The sequence below is a fragment of the Nomascus leucogenys genome, chromosome 4 (assembly GCF_006542625.1).
Source record: "Nomascus leucogenys isolate Asia chromosome 4, Asia_NLE_v1, whole genome shotgun sequence".
NCBI classification, from domain to species: domain Eukaryota; kingdom Metazoa; phylum Chordata; class Mammalia; order Primates; family Hylobatidae; genus Nomascus; species Nomascus leucogenys.
This window is the reverse complement of record NC_044384.1, coordinates 73,855,287-73,873,156: the sequence shown is the minus strand read 5'-3', so window position 1 is coordinate 73,873,156 and position 17,870 is coordinate 73,855,287. Positions and strand designations below refer to the sequence as shown.

Below are 17,870 nucleotides of genomic sequence, written 5' to 3'. Positions count from 1 at the left end.
TTAGTTTCATGAAACAAGTCCAGAAAAAGTCCAGGGCAGCCATGGATACCCAACATGCCATTGGGGAGTGAGGAATCTTGTAGATTGAAGGTTGTGTTGTTGGGACCATCATTCTAATGGTCTTCAAGGTACTAAACTGGACTCAGGGCATTTCATCGTATTTCCAGAGAGCAGCAAGCAGAGAGAGCAAAGGGAATTTGGTTAAGAGGAAAGAGGAACAATAACTCTCCCCTTTCCAAACAGATTTTCAGAAATCCAAACCAGTGAATTCTGCATTTCACATTGGCCAAGACTATAAGCTCTGCTCACTGCAATTATGAGAAAAACTGGGAAACTCATTTAAAGACATTAATCAGGGCCAGGCATGGTGAGCCTGTAATTCTAGCAATTTGGGAGGCCGAGGTGGGAGAATCACCAGAGCACAGGAATTTGAAACCAGTCCGGGCAACATAACGAGACCCAGTCTCTACGAAAACAAAACACAACAAAAGCTGGGTGCGGTGGTGCACGCCTGTTATGCCTGCAGTCCTACCTACTCAGGAGTCTGAGCTGGGAGATCACAGGAACCCAGGAGTTCAAGGCTGCGGTGAGATCTGATCATGCCACTGCACTCCAGCCTGGGAGACAAAGTGAGACCATTTTTCAAAAACAAATTATAAATTAAATAATAAAATAAAGATAAATAAATAAAGACATTTAAACAATGCTCCTTGTAAAAAGTAAATCTGTGCTCCCTTAGTGAAGAAGATGAGAATAATGGATATAGCAGGGAAACAGACAGAATTGGCCACATTAGCCCATAATGAAAGTCATAATAGGCACCCCAAATCGGTACTATTAAAGCCACATAATGTGACCATAATGCAGCCAAATTGTGGCCAATGAAAACAAACTGACAAAAAAGGGTATCCTGGAGCATACAAATTCTAAATCTACATTGAATGGAACTCAAAGAGGGCCTCACATTGAAAATAAAACCATGTGTATGTAAGTGAATTGTAACAAAGCTACTACATAGCAACATTAAGGTGGCAGAGAGGAAAGGGTGCTAAGACAGCTATCTGTCATCTTATACCATTTTTTTAAGAAAAGAAAAACTATAAAATTATGAATTTGGGTTCTAATTGAGAGATAAGACAATGATAATGGCAGCAACTGTTCACATTTACAGTGCTTCCATCCTACTATGTGCTCATTCATGCCCAATAAGTGAAGAGCTTGAACTGAAAGCTTTCTTGTATTTATTCCCATTGTAGTCTCCCTCCAGAGGGTGGAATCATGTGTAACAGGAGGGATAAGTGTTTAAAGAGGTCTTTTCTACCATTTTTACTTCCATAAGCAGTCTCTGCAGGGTGAGTTCTTGTATGAACTATGAGTCTGAGGCAACACTGAGGCTTTTTTTAATATTCCTTACTTTCATAGCTTCTCTCCAGTGTGAGAACAAATATCTACTCAAGGTGAATGAAGATGAAAGGCTTTCCATAGACTTTACCTTCACAGGGTTTCTTTTCACACTTCTGTAAGATATGAGAGTTCAGGAAAGATGTTCTCATGCATGTTAACTCATTGAGCTCCCTTCCAGTATGTCCTCCTTACATGTTCAGCATGGTGAAAAAATTAATGATGATTTTCCACCTTTCACTCACAGGGCTTCTCACTATTGTATCTCCTAAGATGGCTTTTAATTCTGATGACTTTGCAAAGTCTTTTCCACATTTGTCACATTATAGGGTTTCTTTCCAGCATGACTCCTTATACATGCATGTTTTGAGGCTTGCTGAAGGCTTTCCCACATTCCTTACATTCATAGGGCTTGTCCAGAATGTTCTTTCTTAAGTGTTTATTAAGGTGTAGGGAATATCTCAAGCCTTTCCCACTTTTGTTACATTCATAAGGTTTCTTTCCAGTGTGAATTTTCTTATGTCTCATGAGAAATGACTGATAAATAAAAGCTTTCCCACATTTGGGGCAGGTATGGCTTTTCTCTCCAGTAGTGCTAGTCCTGTGTGAAGCAGAGTTTGGAGTAGGGGCAGAGGTTTTTCCACTTTGATGATTCTTATTCTTAGTCTCTACAGTACAGGACTGCATCTGCACAGCATGAACTGAGTTATTTCTGAAGACGTTTTCACATTGAGTAAAATACATTTTCTCCCTAACATGAGTTATGTGTGCCCTAAGGCATACATCTTCATTGCAGGCTATTACAAATGGACTCCACTCATGCATGTTTGCTGTTGTATTAATTTTACTATGTATATGATGGACATTGTTCTGACTGCCCATCCATGTGTTTGATTTTAGCTGTTTTTCTCCCACATAAAACCGAATACATTTTGCACCTCAAGACTATCATATTCATTGTTTCCATACATATCACATTATTTCAATAGTTTTTGGGGAACAGGTGGTTTCTGGTTACAGGGAAAAGTTATTTAATGGTGATTTTCTGAGATTTTGGTGTATGCATTACTCAAGTAGTGGACACTGTATCCAGTGTGTAGTCTTTCATCCCTCATCCCCCCAACCTTCCCTCTGAGTCCCCAAAGTCCATTATATCATTCTTATGCCTTTACACCCTCATAGCTTAGCTCCCATTTATAAGTAAGAACATACAATATTTGTTTGTTTATTCCTGAGTTGCTTTACTTAGAATAATCATCTCTAACTCCATCCAGATTGCTGCAAATGCCATTATTTCATTCCTTTTTAGGGCTGAGTAGTATTCCATGGTGTATCTATAACACATTTTCTTTGTCCACTCATTGGCTGATAGACATTTAACCTGGTTCCACATTTTTGCAACTGCAAATTGTGCTGCTATAAATGTGTGTACAAGTGTCTTTTTCATATGACTTATTTTCCTCTAGGTAGATACCCAGGAGTGGGCTAATACAAATTTAAATAGAGATAATTATAAAATAAAGTAATGACCAAGTGAAAATTACTATTTCTAGTAGTAATACAAAATTCATTTATTGAGTAAAATTTGAATGTATTTCTGCTCACATAAAGAATATATAACTTCTGTATTTTGTATAAATGATATGCTTTATCTCACTAGACTCATCCTGTGGTTAATTTGTGGGGGAGGGCAGGAGAAAATAACATATCTTTAAATTTAGTTTCTTGATTCACATTTTTCTTCAAGTTTCAATAGCTCTTTTTTAGGAAAATGCCTCCAAGAAGATGTTCAGATGCTTTGGGCTTTCTGTGGCCTCAAGGCAAAGGGAAAGCGAGTCTGAAGTCTCTTACTGTCTTCGTGCTGTTCTCTAGAATTCTGCTTTCGCTGTGGCAGAGGGTCTCCCTGGTCTGATCACTGGGGCCATTGCATTGCTTTTCTCTGAGATGAAGCTTGTACTCTTGAATCAGAGTACAGTGGAATTCCCTTGCTTTATTAGCCTCCTGTTGGCTTGGATAAAATCTTCAGATCTGCCTGAGTTTCAACATCCTTCTTCTTCCAGAATGTGTCTGGAATCGTCATATGTGGCCTTTTTGGCAGGATCATTTTGCCCCTTGCTACAGTGGCCCCATGTCCTATATGCTAGTTTTCAACTCAGTTAAATTGCTTCTTATTTACCTCTATGACACTTCCACATTGCATAGATTCCTAGGTCTAGCAGGAGGTTTTATATAAACTAACTTTGCAGAAACAGAAGAATGCTCACACAGTAAGTCAGGCAAACCAAATTTATTACTCAAAGAGGGATAGGGAGAATCAGCAAAAGCCTAAGTTCTATGGCAAGCCTGACCCTTGAGGTCAGAAAAGTTGCCCGGGGTTGACGGAGTCTCCTCTGCACATGCCCCACTGTGTACTGCAGCTGAGGAACCCCTGAGTGCTCCGCCCTGGGTTTCACACCCCATGTGCACCTTGGCTGTCTGAGTTTAAGAGTTGCAGGAATATCCTGTTCTAGGAACAACAAGGACAGAGCCCAGACTGTCCCCGACAGTTTCTCCTTATCTCAGGATGTTGTCTTCTTGGAACATTCTAAAATTATTCTGAGAACTAGGAGGTACAGAAAGCTGAGTTGGTCAAGGCCATTCAGGTCTTGTCCTCCTGACCACATAAACAAAGTAGACTATAAAACAATAAGCATTAGCAGAAATAATCATATTGCATTATCATAGCCATTCTTCATTATGATAAAAAGAATTTATCCACCAAAAAGTTATCTGAATTCTAAATCTGAATGAACCCAATAAAACATAGATTTGGGCCTGTTGTTAAAATTTAATAAAAGATACACTAAACAAAAAAACTTAATTAAATACATAAACTCTAGAAGGAGTATAAAAATCATAAAGACTCATTTCAAGAAAGGCTGGCATACAAGATTATCACACGTGACAGAGTAATAGAAAATGTTGACAATGTTTAGGGCAAAGTGAATATGATTGATATTCAAATGAACAAAGCAGACAGTCAACTCAATAGAAAAATGGGCCAAAAAATTCCAATACATTATTAACCATCTGGCAAATGCAAATGTGCACAAATAAAATGAGATCTGTATTTTCACCACTCGCTTAGAAAATATAAGAATCCTAGATACGTGATGAGGACACGAGGAAAACAACCTTTATGGGCAATGGATGGGAAATTCAATGGTTTTAAACATTTCAGAAAATAACAGTATAGGACCCATTTGAAAGTATGCATACTCTACAACCTGTCTCAATGATGGGCACATATCCCTGATACAGTTTGGATGTGTGTCCCCTCAAATCTCATGCTGAAATGTGATCCCCCACGTTGGAAGTGGGGCCCAGTGAGAGGTATTGGATCATGGGGTGGATCCCTTATAAATAGTTTAGCACAGGAATGTCCAACCTTTTGGCTTCCCTGGACCACAATGGAAGAATAATTTTCTTGGGCCACACATAAAATACACTAAAAATAGCTGCTGAGCTAAACACACACACACACACACACACACACACACACACACAGAGAAGAGAGAGAGAGAGAGAGAGAGAGAAATCTCTTATGTTTTAACAAAGTTGACAAATTTGTTTTGGGCCACATTCAAAGCTGTTCTGACCTGCATTCAGCCCACAAGCTACAGGTTGGATAAGCTTGATTTAGCACCATCCCCTTGTGAGTGAGTTCTTCTCAGTGAGTTCGTGAGAGATCTGATTGTTACAAACAGCCTGGGACTGCCCCCTTCTCTCTCTTACTCCCTTTCTCACCATGTGACCCACTGCATCCCCTTCACCTTCTGCCATGACTGTTAAGCTTCTTGAGGCCTCACCCAGAGCAGATGCCATTGCTTCCTGTGCAGCCTGCAGAACCCTGAACCAAGATAAACCTCTTTTAAAAAACTAAAATAAATTACCCAGCGTTCCGTATATCTTCATAGCAATAGTAACGGACTAACATAGCCCCTGACAAATTGTGACACGTGACCAAAAAGTGTTTTCATAAGAATACCATAAGGAAATGAATATTTCAGTAGCAGGATATCACTGTGAATTCTACTGCAAGACTGGATAGGGAAAATGTGGTTGATTCATTTTATTCAAAACTATGCAGCAGCTACAGGGGAATAAACAACCAAAAATAACCTACAGCAGTGTGGGAATGTATGAAGGATGTGACGCTCTGTGAAAAAAAAATAGAAATAAAATTAGATTTATAGCACAATACTCTTTAAGAAAAATGTATATACTTATGTATATACACATACACACACTCAGAAAACAACTTTCTTATCTTGTAAGAATTCTTTAAGAGGAAAGAACCTATATCAAACACATTAGCATGCCTGTCTGTGACAAGGGATAAGGAATAAAAAAATTGAATAAGTAAAGCCAGAGAGAAACTTGTAGGAAACAATAATAATAATGTCTCATGAAGTAAAGTATATCATTAATTTTTTGCAACTGTGGTATAAAAACAGAGATTGTCAAAATCACATGTAATGAGCTTTAACATAAAGCTTATTATAGGGCAAAAATCAAATTTTAAATACTTAGTTTGCATAGTTTGATGGAGGAATGGTCTCCTATGTGAAGTAGTAAGATACACTGAACAATCCCATGGGTGCATGGGAAGAAAATACACAAAATGATACTTATATTTATTTTTTACTCATGTTTCCAACAGTTTAGTATCTAAATGCTAGGGGATGCCAGATGTGGTGACTCATACCTGTAATACCAGTGCTTGAGGCCTGGGCAGCATAGTGGGGTTTTGTGTCCACAAAAAAAAAATTGAAAATTAGCCAGGCATGATGTTGTGCACCTGTAGTTCTATCTACTGGAGAGCCTGAGGCAGGAGGATCGCCTGAGGGAGGAGTTTGACGCTGCAGTGAGCCATGATCACTCTACTGCACCATAGCCTGGGTGACAGAATAAGACCCTGTCTCTTAAGTGAAAACAAGTAAGAGCTAGGAGACCACATGATCTTTCTAGTATTCAGCCCCTATTGCAGCTCCCTGTAGATTACTTTCCTTATTCCCAATGTTCCAGTTGTTTCTGCACAATGTGGGCTTGTCCTTCTACCCACTCAAGGCCCCAGATCCAGCAAATGTCCTCAGATATGGGCTCTGCTGCTAATCTGTGATCACCTAGGAAGGGCTTGTTTTTCTCTCAAATTTAGTTCATTGTAACTTTAGGCCCACAGTGTTTTGATGGCTTTAAACAAACAAACAAACAAAATTAAGTTCATCTAATGTCTTCTCATTATGGCAGGAGCAATTGCCTCTGGTAACTTTATTTGAATTGGAAGCAGAATTTCTAATGTAGGAGTTGTAATGAGGTTTTTGGTCTTTGGCCTTACTGGAGCAATTAAATTCAAGTCCATTTCCTATATTATGCATGTATTGAAGGATCAAATTAGAAAATATATGTAGAGTACATAAAGTGTCTAATGTACACTACAGATACACAGTTATATTATGACTACACACTGAAAACACATGATCAACCAGATTGCTTCCTGAGACCCAGAGCCAGGCTTTTTCAATGATACTTAACTGTCAAATAATTCTATTCAATTTTTCATGGGACTTAGGGTTTGGTCCATGAAGTGTTGCCATGGTATGCAAATCAATTATGTCAATAAGCATGCTAGTTTATTCAGCAAACATATTCTTGTAGCAATAGTTACTCAATGAAAGAAGTAATATATTTAAATTACAGTAGAAGCTACTTCTCTCATTGTGAACTGGTTACAAACCTTGAATGCTCTAGCTATTTTGAGAAGCATTAATAGGCATTACCCAAAGAAGATGATGTATTCCCTAGACAGCAAGAACTCTTATTCCTCTATCTTCTTTTTGATAAACTCTACAGTCTCTTGGTAGTGAATCCAGATTCTGTGGGGATGTACAAAACAATCCTCCATAAATTTAAATTTATGCCTATGATCATGTGTAATGAAATTAGCCCTTAAGAGCCAACTTGAGACCACATTCAGAATGGAAGCTTCAAAAACCTATGGCAAACAAATGAATATAAGACTGTTTTAGACACAGTCCCCAAATTACTTCTGAATTCAGTGGGGAAAAAGTGACAAGGAATAATATTTAGGGCATCTAGGATAGTGATACCTTCTCATGCCTAACATAAGAAAATTAAAACCTCATACGAATGCTCTGAAGCCTAATAATAACTAGTAAGGTTTATGTCTGTCAAAAAGCCACTGCAGGCTACTGTTGAAACCAGCTAGACAACCAACTGAAAACCATTTGCCTCCCTCTGGTTAAAAAGAGCCCCATGTCTACTGATGATGTAGTTAAGGCTGTATCAAGATCTTCTATCTCTCAGCAGGGATATGGTCCCCAAATGCTAATGTTTGACCAACAAAAGTTTTGCAGCCAGAGCTTGTGCAACTATTGGTAGATAGAAAATACAAAATCAAACCATTTCTCGTGAATGATTAAACAATCAAAAAAAAGAATGCAAGAAGCCTGTGTGCATGTGCATGGGTATACACATGTGTGTGTACATTCAGCTTTGTTAACTTTATTTAACTTTATTAACTTTGTTTAAAATTTAATTTGAAAATTAGATTGCAGAGTAAAATATCATGCTTTCCCTCTCATCATAAAACTTTTGACTCATGGGATTCTGACAGTCTGTCATGCTTGGAAAAGTTGGATTTATTAAACCAGTAGCTAGACTGAGCCTGTCTATGTGGCACTTACACAACTGCTTCCTATTTTGTGCATAAGCAGCCTCAAGAGCCCAAAGACAGCGATTGCGAGAGACAGGCTCTGAAGCCTTTTTATTTCAACTTCTTGGAATCACCACCTTGCTAATGAACATCAAAATCTTCTGTGTCATTTATCAGATTAATTACTTTTTCTATAAAAAGAGCGAGTTGAGAGGATAACAAGCAAGAAACTTCCTATCCCTGCTTCATCCTGAAAACAGGAGAATCAATATCTTAATGCTGTTTTTGAGAGATGAATGGGTAGGTCAATATTGCTTGGCTATTTGTCCTTCCACTTGGGACAGATTACCACTGCATTTTCCTCTCAATCTCTAGAATCACAGCTTATAGAAAAGAATTATGTACTGAATTACTAATTGTATCAAAACTTTATTAGACTTATTATCAAAGAGCATGCTCAGATCTATATATTATTAATAGTAATAAAAATATAAAAACCTAAAAACAATATTATAAGTAACAGAGAAAAGATATGCACTGTTATGAAAGCCTTTCATATTTAGGGATATCAGGTAAGGCTTCCTCCCTTGGTGGAGAAGATGAAGAGCAAACTAAAATAAAAGAGCTAATTATACAAATCTGGGATGGTAGTGGGAAAAGCATATGAATAAGAAGACCAAAGACTAGAAGGCAAGAAAAAATATATCTGAATCATTTAGTTCAATAATGTTCATGCCACAAGATGGGGGAGAGAGAAAAGAAACAAATTCTGTACTGCTTGAACCCATTTTTGGACTCTTGATATTTATCCTAGTACCAATGTGAAGTCTTTGGGAATTTTTAAGCCAAGCAATTTACAATGTAAATTGTATTTACATTTCAAGTAAGTCATTTTGGATATAGCACAGAAACATTTTTGGAGAGAGAATCAGGGAGATTACTTTAGAGGTGCTCACCATAGCCCAGGTGAGAGAGTGATGGGCTGGAATCCATGATGGCAATGAAGACAGAAAGAAAAATTCATTGAAGAAATAGACAGAAGGTAAAATCTGACAACACTTGGTGATTGAAAATGGAAATGTGAAGAAGAAAATGTCAAGAATTACATTGAGATGTCAAATGTAGGTAGAGGTTGACATCACTTGCTGGAAAAAAAAAACACAGGAAGAATACCACTTTCAGTCAAAGAGACATCTGGGTTGCATAAAGTATCATGAAATGGGACTTTTCTAATTCCATGCAGGTAAGTTAGGAGGGCTCAATCTTGAGGCACAAAAGATGGTGATGGTGGTAACAGTGGCCTTGAGACCGGGACCTAGAAAGATTAGTGTGATTTGGGGCAACTACAGACTGGAATATTTCAGTGAAAAGCAAAACAAAATATTCACACTTAGTCTTGGAGTCTTGCTTTATTTGAAGGAGTAAATAATTGGGCCTTACTTAGAGCTGCAAGTTTTGGTAAGCCCTAAAATGAACAGAAAATTGTATAAAATAGGAGCAATTCACCAATTCTATTCACTAAACATTTAGTGATTTTCTTCCAGGTTTAAGTATTATGATAGACATTGTACAGTAATTAATATATTGACCATCTTCTCTGGTGTTTATATTAATACACGAAGAGATATAACTTTAAAAGTGTAGTATTGTTTTCAGCTTACACCAATCATTACCCATTATCACAATTCATTAAATCAGATTGTTTCAGTGATAAGTTACATTTTGAAGTTAATGAAATACTTAAAAGGCTGTGATGTTGTAACTGCAGATGTAGTATGCAAAACACGTTTGATTCATGTTGTTCAACACAATTTCAACATAAAACCTTATCTATAAAACAAATATTTTTACACATCTATTATTATTCTCTTGCTTTATGTAAACTTTATATCTATCATTTATCTCTATCAAATAAAGTTACATTTCTAGTTTTTTATTTCCAACCATAAATGACATTAATTTTTACAAACATTAATGATGAACTATACTCACTCATAACTATTTGTGTCTAAGTTGTCTTAGAGTTATTGAACAATTTCTGAATAACTAATGGCTAGCCTTTTATTATTCTATGATGATAAATATTTTTACAGTATCCAGGCTTCGGACATATTTTTGAAAACATTTCTATATGGGTCAAAATTTAAATCAGTTGTAACACATGATCCACTCACAAATATATTCTCCAGAATGAGCTATTAAAATGAAATACCAAAGTGGCTCCCCAAGACACCCATTTATAGTGTATATGTGCAGTGCAGGGTTACTGGACCAAGGCACATTGTAATCAGGGAAATTTTATTTTTTGTTTTCTTTTTCCTAAGATGTTTCTTATTCCCAGTTATATAAAAATGTATATTACAGGCAAAGAAAAATTAACACGAAAAGAAGTAAATATAAAGTATATTCACATTAATATCAGCTTTGCTTTATCTATTAAAGGATATAACAAGCTTGCAGTTTTCAGGACCTTGTAACTCCTGGTTCACTGGAAAGCACAGAAATTCTTCAGAGCCTCAAGAGTTGCGTTGAATGCACTATTTAAATAGTGTCCAACCACTAGTTAGATAGCTTAGCACTCAAATAGCCTTTGAAATCTCTGTAGACTCACTTCAATTGAGCAGTCCTGATAATTTACAGAAGTGTGCAGTGCACTAACAGATCCCTGATGTATGATATCTTTGCCTGTAGAGTGTTTTATGTGTTGATCCACTGGAGTGTGTGTGTGTGTGTGTGTGTCTGCGATTAGGTGGGTATCGGTGTGCACGGGTGTGTGTGTGTATGTGTTTATATTGTGGTGTGTGTCTGTTGGGGTGCTGCCATTAGGGATTTGGAAGAGTGAGAACCATAAACTTGTAAACATTCCTACATGCCTGCTTCATAAGAAGTGTACTGAACATGGCCAAAAGTAACTGAACCAAGTAAACAAATTAGACATTAATTAAGTTTAATGCTGGGCAGGAAAGAAGTATTAAAGACTAGATAAAATGAAGAAATATAACCAAATGAATGAAATTTTTAAATTGATTAGTAGAATGAGACAGGAATGTTTTTTAAAGTTTGTAATTTCTAATGAATATCAGTATCTAAAACTGAGAATTATATGGCTGTCAATTGACTATAAACTGTACTTAAGATTTGAGCTAGTGACACAACCATATATGATCTTCTAATTCCACTTTTCTGTCTCAAGAAGGACTTGTTATAATGATTTTTTTTTCAAAATTTTACATTCTCATCTTGAAAGAGCTTCACAAAACTTACATGAGAATCTGGATTGTCATAAGAGGTCTGATTTTTTAATGATATGTTTGTATTTCTATTATGTACATCAATGTCAAGCATTCGTTTCCTGAGCTGTTCTCCAGAACACAGCTTAACTTGTAATGGACACTCAATAAATGGTCGGTTGGATAATCAAATCAACACCTTAGTTCCATCAATTTTCATTTCATATAAAAAGACTGATCTTCTATACTCATCAATGAAACAGAGAGAGATGAGGGAGGGAGAGCAGTTGAGACTGAGAGGATGACAAGCCGACCTCATTCTGCAGTGGATTTCCTACACTCTCCACTTCTGAATGCTTGGAAACACTTGCCATGCTCAAAAAATACTGGTATTTCCCAGGCAGCAAATGGGAGTTAAAGAAAGTCCATATTTCTAAATTAAAATAACTTACACTATAATACACAGCTGACATACATTTCTAAGCTATTCAGTTCATAGAAAATGTAGATAAATTTAGGTGAGCAAGATGTAGGAGAAGGGTTAGTAATCAAGCTGAGTGTGATTGTGAGATTAAATCTAATGTTATACAATTGTTGTATAATTGTATCAGTTGACATATCTGTTGAAACAAAAGGTGGGAGAGTTTTGCATGAGCTTCTGAAATTTACTGGATGACGTTAGGAGAAAGGTTGGTCAATGTGACTAGGCCAGATGTGTTTACTAATTGAGGCTTAAGAAAGTTAAGTTCCTAACTTCTCCCAGAGACTGGGAGATAGAGGCACTAAATAGTATAACATTTATATTTAATATATATTTAATAATATATATAAAGTCTTAAAATGCCAATTTTAAGTCTTTTCATTTTCTTCTTAAAAACAGAGGTTTTATTGCGTTTGGTCCACAGTCGGTATTTCACATTATCTCATGGCGCAGTGTCTCTGGGTGGGGTGCCCTGTGCAGTACTTGGTGGGGCGTGTGGCAGGGGGAAATATAGCAGTGTACCTGGTCAAGCCCGGAAGGGGAGAAAGAGGGCTGGGGCTCCTTAAAACCTACTGAGGGGCTGGGCGCGGTGGTTCACACCTGTCATCCCAACACTTTGGGAGGATGAGGCAGGCAGATCACATGAGGGAAAGAGTTCCAGACCAGCCTGGCCAACATACTGAAATCCCGTCTCTACTAAAAATACAAAAAATTAGCCAGGTGTGGTGGCACAGGCCTGTAGTCCCAGCTACTCTGGAGGCTGTGGCAGGAGGATGGCTTGAGCATAGGAGGCCGGTGCAGTGAGGCAAGATTACTCCACTGTGCTTCAGCCTGAGGGACAGAGTGAGAGTCCATCTCAAAAACAAAAACAAACAAACAAAAAAACCCTCCTGAGGGCCACAGGGGTAGGGGAGCTAGTATGGAGAGGGGTCAGGCTTAACACTAACAACTCAGAATTCCACTAACTTGTACCGGCCTCAGCTTCCTCACCGGGCCCCAGAGTAGGTCTGAGGGTCCTAGGGAAATCCAGCCACTCAGGAGCCTGAGCCATTTTAGCATCATGGCCGGACCCCTTCTCCCAGGGGACGGATTTCCCAGCACCCACTGTCCCCGCCCCATTCCTTGGGGGGAAAATTTTTTTTCTTTTGTTAATATTTCTTGAAACTTTTGGGGGTACAGAAACCACAAACTGATCGGCTGACAAAAGGGGGAAGAGGAGAGGCAACCGGAAACCTTCGGGGACCGGTTCCCTCGATGCCCAGGTCTCGTGTCCCCAGCACAGCTTGGCCCACAGCCTGGACGTGCCAGTGGGGACCCTCACCCTACAAGCATCGGGATACGGCCTTGATCCCTTTCCCCACAGCCTGGTGGCTCAGTCCTGCGAAGGAACCAAAGCAAGGGGGACACTATTCACAATAGCAAAGACTTGGAACCAGCCCAAATGTCCAACAATGATAGACTAGATTAAGAAAATGTGGCACATATACACCATGGAATACTATGCAGCCATAAAAAATGATGAGTTCATGTCCTTTGTAGGGACATGGATGAAACTGGAAAACATCATTCTCAGTAAACTATCGCAAGGACAAAAAACCACACACCGCATGTTCTCACTCATAGGTGGGAATTGAACAATGAGAACTCAAGGACACAGGAAGGGGAACATCACACTCCCGGAACTGTTGTGGGGTGGAGGGAGAGGGGAGGGACAGCATTAGGAGATATACCTAATGCTAAATGACGAGTTAATGGGTGCAGCAAACCAACATGGCACATGGATACATATGTAACAAACCTGCACATTATGCACATGTACCCTAAAACCTAAAGTATAATAATAAAATAAAATAAAAATTAATACATTTAAAAAAAAAAAACCCTCCTGCCGGATCCCACGCTGCTACTCACAGACCCTCGGTTGACTGGCAGCACTGAACAGGTTAAAAAAAAAAGATGAAAACACAGAAAAACCCAAATACCCAGACGGGGAGACCATGTGGGGAGAGAGCGTGCTGGGAGCCTCAGTAGCCGGTCTCCTCTTGGTAGCAAGGGAGATATTCAGGAGCCTCCCCTGGCCCCGGGCAGTCGCCGGTGCCCGAGGGAGCCCGGTGGGCCACTGTGATCCCAGGCAGTACTTGGGGTAGTGTATCTGTCGGCCCAGGCTGAAGAGCTGGCCGCTCTGGTTGGCGGTCTGCATAGCCCATCTTCAGGGACATGGAAGAGTTGTCATACTTGATTCCCAGCTTCGTGTAGTAGATATGCCACCGAGTCCTGGGAGCCGCCATGCCCACCTGGCTGGCGCACTTGCTTGTATCTGGAGGCTGATGGTCGAGTGGTCCATGGGGGGCAGGATGTGGTTCTTGGGGTAGTAGAGATGCCCCTCGTGCCCTGCCGTACACAGTCATGCCTAACTAGCTGGCACATTTGTTGGTAATCTGCAGCTTGATGACGCACTGGCCAGCCTTCATGGTGGCATCGTCGAAGTTCCACTCCTACTTCTCCGAGTACTCCTCACCGATGTCCACCTCGCTCTGCAGCCCCTTAGTCTTGGCCTTCCCTGCCAGGGCGAGAAGAAACACTGGCACCTGCTTCATGTTCCCACTCTCAAACAGGTCGTTGGCCTCAAATAGGTCCACGGGGTTCATGCTGTAGCTCATCATCGCCTTGAGGAGGTTGGAGAGGTTTGCTAGCTGGTACCAGTTCTACACTGAAGCGGTTGATCTTGGGGACTGAGCCCGGCTGCAGTTTATTCGTGACTGTGCGTAAGATAATCCCGTCCTTCAGGCCCTTCTGAAAGTTGGGCCGATGGAGAGGCCGGTGAGTCCCTCGATCCAGCTGCGGATCTCTGCCTCCTTCTGGGGGTCATATTTGGACAGGAGCCGGTTCTGGACGTCCGCCAAGAGCCTGCAGGAGGGGCCCTTGTTGAACTGCGTGGAGCTTACCCCTGGCTGGCGCCGTGGTGGAACGGGACCGGACGAGACCGTGGGCTAAGTTTTTTTCTAGTTTGCAATATTTTGTTTTCAGTACACCATTGTTTTTACTACATATCTTTTGTGTATTTAAAAATGTGTGAAAAATGTTAGACCATCTCCCTTTTTCCACCTTCCCTTTTACCCTTTACTGCCATTTACATCCACACATCCACACACACATATATCCACACAGACACATGCACACACACATACTGACCAAAATTAATTTAGATGTACGAATGGGTTATTTGAAGCAAGAAGTCAACCTATATTAGTAAAAGTGTCATGCCGGTAGGAATTATATTTATAATCCTTTTACAAAGAAAGAACTTCCGGCCGGGCACGGTGGCTCACTCCTATACTCCCAGCACTTTTGAAGGCTGAGGTGGGCTGATCACGAGGTCAGGAGTTCAAGACCAGCCTGGCCAAGGTGATGAAACTTCGTCTCTACTACAAGTACAAAAAAATTAGCTGGGCGTGGTGGCATGTGCCTGTAATCCCAGCTATTCAGGAGGCTGAAGCAGAGAATTCCTTAAGCCCGGGAGGCCGAGGTTGCAGTGAGCCGAGATCGCGCCACTGCACTGCAGGCTGGGCGACAGAGCAAGACTCCGCCTCAAAAAAAAAAAGAAAAAGAAAAAAGAAAAAAAAGAACTTCCTTAATTTTTTAAAGAGACTATTCTGTATCCATTTTATAATTTTGTGGCCACCGAAAAAGATATGTTAAATCACCGACACAGTGAATATAATAAGTGGTAGTTTAAAATGTTGAATTTTGACCGGGTGCAGTGATTCATGCCTGTACTCCCAGCACTTTGGGAGGCCGAGGCGGGTGGATCACCTGAGGTTGGCAGTTCGAGACCAGCCTGGCCAACATGGTGAAACCTCTTCTCCACTAAAAATACAAAAATTAGCCAGGCATGGTGGCACAAATCTGTAATCCCAGCTACTCAGGAGGCTGAGGCAGGAGAATGGCTTGAACCCTGGAAGCGGAGGTTGCAGTGAGCCGAGATCACACCACTGCACTCCAGCCTGGACAAGAGAACGAGACTCCATCTCAAAAATAAAATAAAATGTTGAATTTTTACAAGTCATTGTTCCTATTCTAATTTTCGAATGCAACCACAGCCTCTAACAAAATAGCCTCCTTAAACTAATTCGCTGATAATGAATTCTTAAGTAAAAGGAGAATTTCACAGAAATGTATATGGCTCTTTTATATTTAATGAAAGAGCCTGAAAAACAGATGTGTTCTGTAAAACTGAATTACTTCCTATCCAGTTCCACTGGTTCGCAGTGTTTTATCTTTATATTAAAGTATATATAAATGATTGATTGATGAATTTTTTTTCTTTTAGACACTGCTGCTGAATCTATGGAGAGAAAAAGGGTAAATTTCCAGAACTATGGTCCCTTTGCTCCAGTTAGCCAGGTGGGCGCGGGGAAGTCGGGAGACCAAGGAACACGGCTGGGGCGATGCGGCGCTACCCACACGTGGTGGCGCTGTGTCTGGCCTGCGGCTTCTGCTGGCTCCTTTACGCCTTCAGCCAGCTCGCCTTGTCCCTGGAGGAAGCAGCAGGCGGTGGTGGCGGGAAGCCGCAGACCTCAGTGGCTTCCTGGCTCAGGAAGCGGATGCGGTGCTATGAGAGGCGTGGGCAGCTCTGGTCCCGCTGCGCATCCTGGCGGGTGGGACAGGTGTAGTCTGCAAATACAGCCTGTTGAGAAAATGCATCTAGCTGTAGTTGCTTGTGGTGAAAGACTGGAAGAAACTATGACTTCAACTATGTTGAAATCAGCTATCATTTTCAGGATCAAAGCTCTTCAATTCCAGGTTTTTGCTGAAGATTAGCTACATCATAGCTTTAAAGGAAGACGTGACAGGGGTCACTTCTGCAAATATTTAATTATACAATATACCCCATAACCTTTCCAAGTGAGAATGCAGCAGTGGAAAAACTCTTAAACCATGTGGTTCGCAGAGATTGTTCTTGCCGTTATTCCTGAAAGAAGTTGACTCCCACACTGATAGCCTTTTTACGACCTGTTGATCATATTTGTTCTTTACTAAAGAAATTTAATTCCACATAAATTGCTGCAGTGGCCTCAGCACACAAGGTACCTCAAATAAAATGGTATAGTCGCTTTGCTAGGCAACCATACTGTGCAAAAACTGGAGTAAACCCTGGAGTTATGTTGATGAATATGACTCGAATGAGAAGGAAGTATTTCAAGAATGATATGACAACTGTGTGACTACAGTGAGGAGATATACTTATGACATGGCTTAAAGAATACAAACTAAACATTACATGGGCGATCAAGATCTGTTGGATATCATGTTTTTTCCTAATCCAGAAAGTCTTTTCGCCTTTTCATGTCAATGGAATTATCATCCAGTTCATTGTCTACATGGAAGCAGTTGCCAAGAAGCAGAAGAAGGAATCTTTATTCTTCATGGGAGCAGAAGTGTTTACCATGATGATAAGCAACCAGCATTTAGAGCTGTTTATGAAGCACTAAGAAATTGTTCTTTTAAGATGACAACATTCATTCCCTAATAAAACCTTTAGAACTGGAACTACAAAAAACAGTGCATACATACCTTGGAAAAATTTACAAAATATTTATCAAACAACTAGCAAAAAGCATAAGAGATCGTTATGCCAGATCACCAAAGGAAAGGTGATTCTTGGTGCCTGCTACATCAAATGGATGAAAACAACAAAGCATTGGAGGATAAGTGTGAAGGAATCATCTTAGGTGAAGCATTAATGAAGGAATTATTCATCTCCAGAATATTTTTTTCCTGAAGAGGTTAAGTGAGCAGTATTTTCAGGTAATGAAGAATAAGTAAAAATCTTGGGCTCCAACAAAGAAACATTTTTGGCCTCTGATGTTTTGTAATGTTACTTACTACCATTCCAGTATTGACGAAGATATTATTGAATGGTTTTAGCCTGCAAACTTCTGTTGACTCATACTCTCAAGTAAGAGTGCTGGGGCTGTGAAGATGAAGAACATGTATCTCAAGCACAGTGCAAACTTTAACTTTCTTAAAGCAAGGCTCTAGA

General features: G+C 39.9%; 2 pseudogenes; one reads left to right on the top strand and one right to left on the bottom strand.

Moving 5' to 3' along the window:
* Positions 1–13,851: 13,851 nt before the first annotated feature.
* Positions 13,852–14,957, bottom strand: LOC100588566 (annotated as a pseudogene).
* A 1,318-nt stretch (positions 14,958–16,275) lies between these two features.
* On the top strand, positions 16,276–17,485 carry LOC100580558 (annotated as a pseudogene).
* The last annotated feature ends 385 nt before the right edge of the window (positions 17,486–17,870 follow it).